Genomic DNA, 13095 nt, shown 5'->3' with positions numbered 1-13095 from the left:
CTCACGCACCGACTATAGCACCACATTCAAACTCACTTAAATCTTGATAACCTGCCGTTGTAGCAGCAACAATCGATCTAACAACTGCGCCAGTCACTTGTTATCTTATAGGAAGATAGTAACTGTTCTCGAAAGAACAGATACCATTGATGACGTGCAGCTTCTCTAGAATGAATGATAATTAATTGAAACCCTCAGCTGCCGACGGGTGATGCTGATTATACCTCGATGGGGACAGTTGAAAATGTATGCCCCGACCGGGACTCGATCCCGGGATCTGCTTGTTATCTTGTATAGGCTGTGCCGACCGGAGCGCCGTATTCTGCCTGTTTCCATATCTGTGTATTTGAATACGCATGCCTATACCAGTTTCTTTTACTTTTCAGTGTATATATGCTTTCTTTCTGCGTCGTTCGATATTCATTTTACAGTCGGTGATTGCGAAATGGTAATCAAGAGTTGTTATTCATCTTTGTCGAGTCATGAGCACATATACCAAGGCCAGTACGGACCATACATGCACCACATGCAACCGTAATTTTATACAAATAGGAAACGGATCAAGAGGATATTTCAAAAATATTTGGCTACAATACGAGCTCTCGCTGTAACTAGACGTCTAAGCGGATAAGAAAAATGCTGTCCGAACCCGCAAGTCTTTTATCGGCTTCCACGGATATTAAAATTTTGTAAACCATTTTAACCCGTTGGTACGTTTCGAGTTTTGACGGTTGTTTCGGACCTGGCCTGCTGAAATCGCTCCTCGTAGTTAACTTTGCATGAACCATGGACGTGTAACGAAGAAGCCGATAATGATCACATTTTAATTCACCAGTCTCTCATTTTCATGGTTTGTTCCTTGAGTGACATCTACCGTTATTATTTAAACAGATCTTGTGAAATTGCCAGGAAAACATTCCTGAACATTACGAAATGAAATGAATTCGTGTTATAATTGAAGAGTGGAAGTGAGGAAACGTTCTAACACCTAAACCCCCATATGTCAGACACTCAGCTCGGTACAAAACGTTGTATGTCGACAGAGTATCAACCGAAACTCCTGTCGTCTAGTAGAACGGGTGTAAACGATAATTAAAATTAACACCACAACTACGAAGCACAGGAAAAGCTTATTGATAAGTATTTGTAGATTTCGCCTGGGTAAGGTGGTAGAGCGCGAGGTTGTCGTACCAAAGATTCCGCGTTCAAACTCCACTCATGACAACTTTTTAAAACTGTTTACGCGTGAAACTGTTATATGTAATTTGCTACACACACTTCTTCGTATGCAACCATTACTGTGAAGCCTTTGTTCCTGAATCAATGACACTTCGTGTGTGTGTGTGTGTGTGTGTGTGTGTGTGTGTGTGTGTGTGTTTCTGCATGTTTGCATTAATTTTTGAACGTAATGTACTATGTAATTGATCTAATTATTTTTTATTATTACCACTATTAGTTTTGTTATGTTTATTATCAGCCTATTATTACTATTACTTCTACTACTACTACTACTACTAGTACTACCAGCACAACCACCACCACCACCACCACCACCATTACTTCCTTACATGTGATACAATTGTTTCTTTATTTTTCTGTATGCTTTAATATTCTGTGAAACTACAAATGTACTCTCTATGTTTACTGCTTTCAAAGAAACTAAGCGAAAGCAGACTGCCAAGAGAACACTGGTGTAAACGCCAAACAGCCCTTTTACACATCATAAACATGTTGTCCCTTATAACACTTTCACGCATAATGCAGTACAAAAAAGTCGTCATCGAGGTTTGTACCCATGACCCTTGCTACGACGATCTAGCGCTCTACCGAAGTCTCCACGGAAGCTACACCTAATTACTCACAGTTAGCTTTTTCTGTGGTCCCTATTGCTGGTGTTATTTTTAATTGACGTTTATGCCCGTTCTGCTGGACAGCAGCACATACTACGAAGTAAATAGGAGTTTTGGTTGATACTCTATCGACATACAACGTTTGGTACCGATCTGAGTTTCACCTGGAGGTTTGGGTGTAAGTGCCAAATATGGCATTTTTCAGGAGAATGATAAAACAATGTATCTCAGTTTGCACAAATCTGATTTGTATCCAGGAAATCCAGATGATACTATGAAACCACGGAATTATGTTGCACGCTGCATCACCTCAAAAAATAGTGAGACAAATTAGAAAATAAAGACTTTATTAAGATCGTTCTATGCGCCACATCAGGAAACTAACTGATCCTAAGCGCCAAAAAGAAACGTTTTTAGAAGTTGATTCTTGCAGAAAAGGAAGCAGCAACCAGCCACTCTTAATAATGCTAGTTGCTTACATGAACAGCGCCGATACTGGTTTTGAACCGACAGCTTCATCTTCAGATGGCTGTTCAAATTTTGTTTATATTAGATGCTGGAGAAAAGCTAAAAACTATTTTTTTTTCCAAGAACTAATGTAAACAAGAACAAATGTAATATAAACAAGGACAGTTGTCTGAAGATGCTCTTGTCGGTTCAAAATCTAACGCCGCACGTTTGCAAAAATCAACTTGCGTTTTATCCACAGCCACGATCTCAAAAATGTTAGTTTTCGACAAAATTGGAGGAAGAAAGTTTTTATTTCAACTGCAGTTAACACTGAGGCACTACTTTTTTGCTTGTGATACTAGAAGTATAGAAATGCATCATTACGTTTTTCGGTAGTAGTGTTCTGGTCAACAGGAGACACGTGTTATGTATTTTGAATTTTTGATCTACAGAGGAAAGAACAGCTTGGCACAAAGACCAAGTGCCATCTGCTGACGCATATTTGAAAGGTGTCCTCCATGATTTGGCGCCTGGATCACGTCTGGGTACATGAAATAAAGAACCGAGACCAGAATGGCATTGAAAACGCGTTTTGTGAAGAAATGTCACTATGAACGTCTTCCATTTCCACTCTTCAATTGTCGCCATATCTTGCATATCGTTGAATATTAGTCATGTAGTTAGTTTATCAAATGCACTTTAATCCACATGGTGTTATATCATGTTCACGTATTACACTTTGTACTACTGTTGCATTATGTATTTGTAAATATTTTCAGAGGAACACTGACAGCATTACTGATTTTATACCGAGCATGTTTTATGTCGCATGTGATGAGCAAATAGCAGTTGCACTTTCATGGGAAAATTCCAGTAGATGAAATGTTGTAGAACAGTCTTCATGTCGCCATATGGCAGCTTTAGGTAATTCCGTTAGGTTACCTCTGATTATTCCAGTTGAGCTTACATAAACCGACTGAAACAGCTGTTAGTACGGCGGAAGTAGAATGGGGATGTGCAATTGTACGGAAAATAAGGAAGACTGGCATGTCGCCGTCGTTAGCTCTTGCATCTACATCTACATCTACATGGATACTCTGCAAATCACATTTATGTGCCTGGCAAAGAGTTAATAATAATGCCTTAAACAATAATTATTGTAATGCGCAAATAGATGGAAACCGTATTATTAACACTGATCTTTAACTTTTAATTACAGAGTAATTGTTACCGCGGCCGCCCACAGATGTCCACATGCATGCAAAGTTTTAACCGCAAAGTAAATGTTACTGCGGATATCCGCGGACTCTAGCTGTAACTCTGTCCTGGTCCGCGGCAGTGCGTTCAACTGGGAACATACTGCTTTCTGTCAGCTGTTCCGTGCTCTCTTGAGCACGCAGGCAATCACGCCAGATCGCCTCCAGCACGTTGCCCCATCTGTGCCGTTTCCGTCTGCACTTGGACTCTGCTACACAGACACTCAACTTGCTTCCAGTTGGCCCAGGTCTCTGGATGGCTTGGTGTCAGCCTTTCATTGGACAATAGCCAATCTTCGCATTGATGGCCCCCGCCATGCCACCATCACCTTGCTTGCTCACCTTCTTGACTGTGCGGATTATGATTTTGCAGATGTTACGGCTTCCTCCCCCCCCCCCCCCTCCTCTCCCTCTCTCTCGCCCCTCTCCTGCCCTCCCTCTTGGCTGCTTCTTGACCTCATACGACTGGACGAGCAATTCTGGAAACACAGTGGAGCTTCTCCAGAGGTGTGAGTAGGAGACAGTTTGTGATGAGACAACTTTTTTCAGTAGGTGTTACATTGTTAGTTTTAGAATACCAAGACTGGCATCACGGGGATGGGTTAATTGACCAGTTCTCTCTGTCTGCGGTCGTGCTCTCCCAGTTGGTACGTTAATTAAGCAAGGTACGTAAGAGCTGTGAAATGTGTGGTCTCACCGCCAGACACCACACTTGCTAGGTGGTAGCCTTTAAATCGGCCGCGGTCCGGTAGTATACGTCGGACCGGCGTGTCGCCACTGTCAGTGATTGCAGACCGAGCGCCGCCACACGGCAGGTCTAGAGAGACGTCCTAGCACTCGCCCCAGTTGTACAGCCGACTTTGCTAGCGATGGTTCACTGACAAATTACGCTCTCATTTGCCGAGACGATAGTTAGCATAGCCTTCAGCTACGTCATTTGCTACGACCTAGCAAGGCGCCATTATCAATTGCTATTTATCTCGTGATGCATGTACCGTCAGACCGATGTTCACCAATTATGGATTAAAGTTAAGTATTCCAACAGCTGCGTACTTTATTTGCTAGACTCAAATCCTTTAACTGCTCCAGACCTCACGCCAGCCTGCGTGAGCTTAAACGCGTGCCTTTCGGCTTCACCTCCTAGTGGCTTGGCTGTCTTGCCAAGTCACAACAAAATGTCCCAGCAAGACTACTTCCCTTGTGATCTAAAAGCGCCATTGACCTCCGTGCTCTTCAAATGGAGTGTATAAGTCAGTGCCTTGACGAGTATTATTGCAGCTGGTTCTTCTTATTGTCGGCGGACAACACTTCGCTGAGTTGCACTCCATAGTCTGCATAAATGGAATTTAGAGTATCTAGTAGCCACATGGGATCAAGTCCACGAGAACTTCAATGGCATAAATTTGGCCAGGAAGCAAAAGAAGCGGAGGCGCAAATTTCCTGATCACTGTGTTGTGTCATGGTGTTCTTCGTTAAAACACAACTAAGCGTGAGTGTTGTAAACAGAGATCCGAAGTTTAGGCATTATACATCGTTAAAATGCGCACGCAAAAAGGTTTTCAAGTAGCTAAAATAGGCAATAAAAGGCAACATAGTGGAACCTTACGATATGCCTGTTTATTTAGTAGGTTGCACAATTCAGAATGTAACAAAATTTGCATATTTGCATTAACATCGTCTTGTATTATATTTTAAAGTAAATTTAAACTTTTAAACAAAATGCTGATTGTGCTTGACAGAAAAATGAATCTTTCTTGAATGCCTATTCATTACATTTCTTATCGGCTTATTTATTGCTCATGACAAACAAATGTTGTTTTATATTTTCTGGAGTCAGCTTGAATCAGATAATACATAATTCAGGTTAGAAAATTATTTCTCATCATTTACAAAAAATGGTACAAATGGCTCTGAGCACTATGGGACTTAACATCTGAGGTCATCAGTCCCCTAGAACTTAGAACTACTTAAACCTAACTAACCTAAGGACATCACACACATCCATGCCCGAGGCAGGATTCGAACCTGCGACCGTAGCGGTCACGAGGTTCCAGACTGAAGCGCCTAGAACCGCTCCGCCACACCGGCCGGCTCATCATTTACACGTTCAAGTGGAGCAAAGCTAAGAAATTGAAATATTGTAGGGTTCGTATCTACTGCAACACAATTGTCACCGTCTGTAGAATTTTTGATATCTTTCTAAGTTTGTCAAGATTAGGTTTTTTCCAATACACAAATCCTAATTAATGAGCACCATTTCCATTGCACACTCTCCAATTTTTGCACGGCACCATTCATATTGTTACTAATTTCGGCAAAGGCTGCCATGTTTCTTGAAGCTGACATGTCATTTGTAGCGGGAACCGGAACTCTGCCGCAATGAAAGTTAACTCATTTCTCAGTTTCGAAAATTCGAGAAGTTTCTGCGCTGCTCAGTTGAAGATGTTTCATCCTCCAACGCGATGACCACCTTATACTCGTGAAATCTGGATCGTAGTAAACTGCTGCTGAAATTCATGTCCTACATCTCGTTATGATAGACACAGGTAGCCGAGGTGTATCTGGTGCAACATCTTCTGCATCCTTGACGGACCCTCTACAAAGACCTTATTTATAAATGGAAATCTGCTTATCGACATCCGCAAACGAGTTTCAGATCTCTTCTGAGCCACTATCAAAACAATGTGCTACAGACATTTTATTCATATTATGGAGTGGATAACCTTCAATTCTGTAAGATGTAAGTTTTCTGTCACCTATAAAATTGTTGTCATAAGCTAAAATAGCTCAAAACTGTCCAACTAATTTATATAAAAAATCTAATTTTATTCTTTGTATAACTATCGCAAAATCATCTCTGCGAGAATGTATACTTAGAACGTGTTATTCACTTTCTGTTAAGATAGAACGCAAAGCCTCAGAGGGACATATAGCATTTCAGTTTGGCAGGATACTCACAAGCGATCACCAGTCCAACAATAACTTAACGTTGTTTCATTTTTTTCTTTCACAGACTACCACTGGCACCGCGAGTAATCGTGTTGCTTCACGTTCGACATCCAACAACAAAAGATTGTGAGTATATAACAATTTTTCTGTGATAATAAGCTGACTGTGAAATCTGTTCTTTTTCTTCAAAAACCCCGGACAATTTTTACGGGCGTCTAGAAGTTGTAAGTACAGAAATGAAATGAGCGTAGGGCATCGTTGGCCGGGAAGCACCGTCCGGGGAAATACGGCCGCCAAGTGGAAGTCTTGAAACTTCCTGGCAGATTAAAACTGTGTGCCCGACCGAGACTCGAACTCGGGACCTTTGCCTTTCGCGGGCAAGTGCTCTACCATCTGAGCTACCGAAGCACGACTCACGCCCGGTCCTCACAGCTTTACTTCTGCCAGTATCTCGTGTCCTACCTTCCACACTTCAAGTGGAAGTCTTATTTCAGTCGATGCCACACTGGGCGGCTTGATGAGGATGAAATGATGATGAAGACAACACAACACCCAGCCCCCGAGCGGAGAAAATCTCCAACCCGCCCAGGAATCGAACCCGGGCCCGCTTGCATGAGAAGCGATCACGTTACCACCCAGCTAAGCAGGCGGACGGAAGTACGGAAATCTAGCAGAGCGACCTGATGGGAACAAAAGAGCGGTGTCAGCTGTTAGAAGTTGCATTAGAAATTCTAGGAAGACATTCATTATACACGTGGCTTTTCGTTGGACAGGTGCTGTCTGCAGAAAATCAGTATGGGATATATAGGTCAACACTGGACTCGCATTCGGGAGGACGACGGTTCAATCCCGCGTCCGGCTATCCTGATTTAGGTTTTCCGTGATTTCCCTAAATCACTCCAGGCAAATGCCGGGATGGTTCCTCTGAAAGGGCACGGCCGACTTCCTTCCCCATCCTTCCCTAATTCGATGAGACCGATGACCACGCTGTCTGGTCTCCTTCCCCAAACAACCAGCCAACCAACCAACCTATATAGGTCAGCCTTGATGCAAAAGTCTTGGGTATTTCCAAAGGTGTCACATAATAAACTGACGCCAGGATACTCTCTTAAAATTTACTGAGTCTCCGGATTGCAACAGTAATTTGTTTCGGTACATGAGACATCATGTAAATTCATAATTTACATTTTAATAATAACATGAGCTCGTGTTGAAGATAACATGCTGTATGAAAAACACAACAAACCAGGGAAGTAGTGCCGCTCAGGAAGGATATCGTGCTGAATGATTCCAAAAACTAATTTTTAATTCCAATATTTGACAATTCTTGAATGGAACATGAAAAAGTGTGTGCTTGTGTACGTCTTCCATCACACATAGCGAAGTGGCTTGGGGAGTGTACATGTAGATGCAGATATCTTGGCACCGTCCCCAAATCCTTTAGAGGTATTTTTTTGTTACACGTCCGATACTTACATCTTGTTTGACCTTGTTAGAGATGTTCGAAACTTTCATCATACAAAACGGGATATAAATGTTGCTTTGCATCATTACGTTCTAAATTTCGCCAAGTAACTTCCTGCGACGGTTCAGTCACTAGTTAGGGTCACGTCTGCGATCTGTTGAGAGAGAGAGAGAGAGAGAGAGAGAGAGAGAGAGAGAGACAGGATGGGGGGTGGGAGAGAGGGAGGGGGGGGGGGTGCGGAGGGGTGAAACACGGTGCCAGAACATGGCTTGATTCCTTCAAATATCATTAAGAGAGCCGCTGAGAGTAACGTTTCTCTCCGCCAGAATGATCACCATCAACTGTGTGTCATACCCCCTAACTATGAGACGTTAAGGAGAAATCTAGAACTTAACCGAGACATTTGCGCGAAGTCTGGTAATTGGGAACGGTACGCCACAACTTCTCCTTCCTTTTCCGCTCATATTCTGTCGGGGAATTTGCCTTCCGCCGCCACAGTTTATATCGCCTGCCTCGAAGGCGAACGCCGTCGCAGAAGCGTGATGTCGACAGTCTCAGCTGCGATTGCTGACTACTTCTCGCTCCTTCTTTTGTGGCGTTTATTCTTCCCGTCTGTACATTGTTTAAATCCGGTAGTTGCCTCTTTTTCTCATCTTCTAGTGCATCCTTCGTCTGCTTTGGGCATCTCCGTGAGGTCTGCGCCTCATCTGGCGCTGACTATCGTTAGGCACCAGCTGGGCTCTCGAGCGCAGATGGAGCAACTGGTGGGGTCGTGAAGCCGATGCCCTCATTTGCCAACGCGGTGTTCAGCTCGATCTGCAAGAGCCGTCGCAAGTCTAATGGCGCCACTAGGCAGTGTCTGCGCTTGTTTTCAATAGTATTAGTTAATCTTTTCGTTGTTGGAAAAGACGATGGTGCTTTAACATCTTGTTGTCGATGAGAGAATTACAGAAATGGTTATCAGGATTTACGTCCCGCAGACGGCATTGGAGAAGGAAATCAAATTCCGGTTGGGGGCGACGGGAAACTTACCAAAAAACCATCCCTGTATTTGGTTTAAGTGATTTAGAGAAATCACAGAAAAGCTAAATTTCGATGACCGGACCGGGATTTGATCAGTGGTCTTCAGTGAACGAATACTAGAGAGCGTCTCTACATCTACTCTTTGTAAATGACAGTCAGTGGGTGGCAGAGGGAACTTGCCACTGGATTTGTCCGTTCCACTGGTGAGTGGAGCACAGGAAGAATGATAGCTTAGATACCTCTCCGTGAGGTGTAATAATGTAATCTTGCCATCACTAGACCTACGGGAACGATTCGTGTAGTTCTAAAATATTTCTAGATTTGTCACTTAATGCAGGTTCTCAAAATATTGTTTCGTACCCTTTTGTGGTATAGCCACCGTCTGTCTTCAAGTGTGCCAGTTCAGGTTTTTCAGTATATACAGGACGCTCTCCTGTGGGTGCTACAAACTTGCGAGCTTTCCTTCATCCTTTCTCTGCGTAAGCTTAATAACCCTCTCACAAGGAAACATAACAAACTCGACCTCATATTTTAAGGAGAAAAAAGATAACTTGCGGATATCAACCCCGAGCAGTGGATCCTGAGTGAAAATTTGGGTCATAATCCTGATATTGTGCAGTTATGACCTTGTGGCAGTACAGCTTTTAAACTTTCGCGTGCGTCGGTTGTTTGTCACTCCCTCGGCCCCACAGGAGCCGCCTAATGCCCGAGCGCGAAGTGCTGTACAGTGGAGTTAAGAAGAGGTTTGCGAAACACTGTTTTCACATGGCCAACATGCCTTGTTCACTGTGAGAAAGGGCGCGGTTTCCAACCTGTAGCTGCTGCCAGACATTTATTTACTTTGAACGTTATGTTTTGATTCACAAATGCAGTGTAAATGAATGAACGAATTAGTATATAATTAAAGAAGTAGCGTCGCTGTTGTGCATTATTTTACTTCGATCTTCAAATGGTTCAAATGGCTCTAAGCACTATGCAATGATATTTGCTCCTCTCTGGTTACTGTATTATCTACAGTACTTTGATCTTATTCAGGTGCTGCCTTTGCTGTACGTAGTCATGTCATTTGACAAATTCACGAAGTCCATATTTTTCACCATTTAGTTTAGCTTCCCTGTTCGTGTACTACAAAATTTCGCGATCGAATGCGTTTTCTGGTGCCTAGCGTTGCTGGATTCTGACGCTCAGGTTCCTGCCAGCGATTATTTCTGGCACTGGAAGGTCTGGAACGAAACTCTCACTCTTGTGACGCCAAAAAACGAACTGAGATACTGAGATAGTGGCGTATAAGTCGTGGAGCTGGCTTGCAGCAGCCTGTGAGCCTTATAACATTTGCATGCTGACTTTGCCTTAGCTATTTTAGGCCCCCAGCATTAAATGTTAGGTACCATCCCTCACATGTTAACTTTCTTCTCGCTGTGAGAACTGCTGGCGCTTTAAACTATCATCACCAGATGGACTTTCTTTAGTTCAAGGCGTCACAATCTACCAATGACCTACCCAAGCTAGGAGCAAACTGTTACCAATATCGAGCACAAGTATCCTGCTTTCAGTAACGTCCGGATTGCCACAATGTGAAGGAAACAGCGTTTTGCAAGAATTTCAGAACTTGACAAGAAAACCATTAACTAGCTGATACGTAGTTGCAATTAATGCTTCCTTTAAGACGTCTTCTGCAACTGCAATGAGTCGCTGAACGTGTACACGCGTGTATTTCGAAGCACCATCCGGAGTCAGTTGTCTTCTTACATTGATGAAATATTTTAGTTGTGCACTGCTATTGCTATAAAGAGCATGGCACAGAGTACTTTCTTTGGCACTATGTTTTACTTTCATGTTATTCGATTAACATATGAAGCATATTTTGTGCCATTGTGCTTGATGTTAGTGCTCTAAATGTATCTGCAAGATCTCTAAGCTAGCGATATGTAGAATACCGAAAACATATTTTTATATTTCATCTTGAAAAATGAGTTCTTGGTATTTTCTGTTTAGGTTTGTACTCTGAGACACTTGTCCCATCTTAGCGACACGGAACAATGAAGTCTACAGCACTCTGGTGTTAAATCAGTGCAATGTGTGATGAAGACCTTACGCCGGTGTCTGAAATGTAATGCAACACATCTGCGTGCTCGTAACGTGGCTGTTGTGTACTCTGGAACTGGTTTCCTGTGACAGGGAGGTGTTCGTTTCCTCCAACCTGAAGACAATGGGCTGGTGGTCTACTAGCCTTCTAAACAGGCTGTGGGTGAGGCGATACGACGCCTGCCCCAGGGAGAGTGATCTTCGCAATATGACAGGCTCCGCCACCTGATGGAAACAAACCTTTTAAAAGCCCTGGTAGGAAATGCCCTGGTAGGAAATGACCTGGTAGGAAATGCCCTGGTAGGAAATGATGTTTTCCGATGGAAAATTGCCGGTGAAATTGCCTCCATGCAGCTAGCTATTGAGTCTTATTGGTTGAAAGATGGGTTGTTGAAACATGATAGGTACCATCCCTCACATGTTAACTTTCTTCTCGCTGTGAGAACTGCTGGCGCTTTAAACTATCATCACCAGATGGATTTTCTTTAGTTCAAGGCGTCACAATCTACCAATGACCTACCCAAGCCCAGGGAGAGTGATCTTCGCAATATGACAGGCTCCGCCACCTGATGGAAACAAACCTTTTAAAAGCCCTGGTAGGAAATGCCCTGGTAGGAAATGATGTTTTCCGATGGAAAATTGTCGGTGAAATTGCCTCCATGCAGCTAGCTATTGAGTCTTATTGGTTGAAAGATGGGTTGTTGAAACAATTTTCGCGAAGCACTTTGGAACCCGTGAAATCGGGCAAGCTAATCGACAGCGTGCCTGTGGCTGATTTGGGGGTAGGGGGAGGGTGATGTTTGAAGTACTGACCTTTCTGGACAGATACTGGGTCGACAATATAATTGATTTCAGGTTGGGAGATTTAGTGATCTGCTGTAACCAGGGAAACACTGCGAAAAACTTGGGGAGAACTGGGAAGTGCCTACACCCCCCCCCCACCTCCCCCCCCCCCCCCCCCCCCCGCGCCGATATAGTGTTCTGCGAGTTTTTCGTGGTTTGTAAGCCAGGCTTCTCTTTAGGGAATGGCACGTGGGTTGTAAGAAGCGGCCTGTGTCAAACAGTGGAGTCATTAGATAGCTCGAGGTAGTGTTAGATAAATGTGACTAGTGAAGTTTGATTGATGCCGATATATTTCAATCGGTTTGGTGGAAACTTGAAGCGTATTTTTTTATTTTTTGACATGTTGCGTTTTAATTGTATTGGTGATACATTTTTGTGGACATTATCGTTGAAAATTTTTAGAAGTAAGTTGGAGGCGGGTTACGAACTGTTAGCGGTGTACATTTTTGAGTCCGGCGAGCGGATGTCAAAATCTTTGGTAACCAGTAAACTGCAACTCCGATTCCATAAAGAGCCCAACTCTTATGTATAAAATATCCGTTTCTTGCAGCTCCATATTTATAATGTCATATTCTCTGAAATATAAGTCACTGAGTGATACAATTTTGCAGGTGCATACAATGCCATATAGGGTACTGTCCGCAGTATGTCTTGAAGAAGTAATAAATTGAAACGTCATTTCTGATACTGAAGTCTGACTGCACGTACAGTGTAAACGTAGTAAGCCATAAACTTTTCCTCGTTTCATTATTTTGTGGAAGGTGTCAACAAAAACGAGTTGCAGAATGTTTTGAAATGATGTATAAAATTTGTAGGGAGTCGCTAAACGTTCTCACTCTCAAATACTGGATGAACATCGTCTACGTCTACATACATACTCCGCAAGCCACCGTATGCTGCGGGGATAGTACCACTACTAGTAATTTCCTTCCCTGTTCCACTCGCAAATAGGGCGAAGGAAAAACGACTGTCTGTATGCCTCCGTATGCGCCCTAATCTCTCTAATCTCATCTTCGTGGTCCTTACGCGCAATGTGCGTTAGTGGCAGCACAATCGTTCTTCATTCAGACTCAAATGCCGATTCTCTTAAACTTTCTCAGTAGTGCTCCTCGAAAAGAACGCCGCCGTCTCTTTAGTGATTACCATTTGAGTTCCCGAAGCATACGCGCAATAT

General features: G+C 43.1%; 1 long non-coding RNA gene across 1 annotated transcript in view; it reads left to right on the top strand.

Annotated features, from left to right (window-relative positions):
- LOC124615556 overlaps positions 1–13095 on the top strand; it is a 140549-nt gene that overhangs the window by 57106 nt on the left and 70348 nt on the right. Inside the window, exon 2 of the long non-coding RNA XR_006979800.1 lies at positions 6570–6631. This is a non-coding gene — a long non-coding RNA (uncharacterized LOC124615556). The remainder of the gene's footprint in view (positions 1–6569; positions 6632–13095) is intronic.

The sequence above is a fragment of the Schistocerca americana genome, chromosome 5 (assembly GCF_021461395.2).
Source record: "Schistocerca americana isolate TAMUIC-IGC-003095 chromosome 5, iqSchAmer2.1, whole genome shotgun sequence".
Taxonomy (NCBI): Eukaryota; Metazoa; Arthropoda; class Insecta; order Orthoptera; family Acrididae; genus Schistocerca; species Schistocerca americana.
This window is presented reverse-complemented; position numbering and strand designations above follow the sequence as displayed.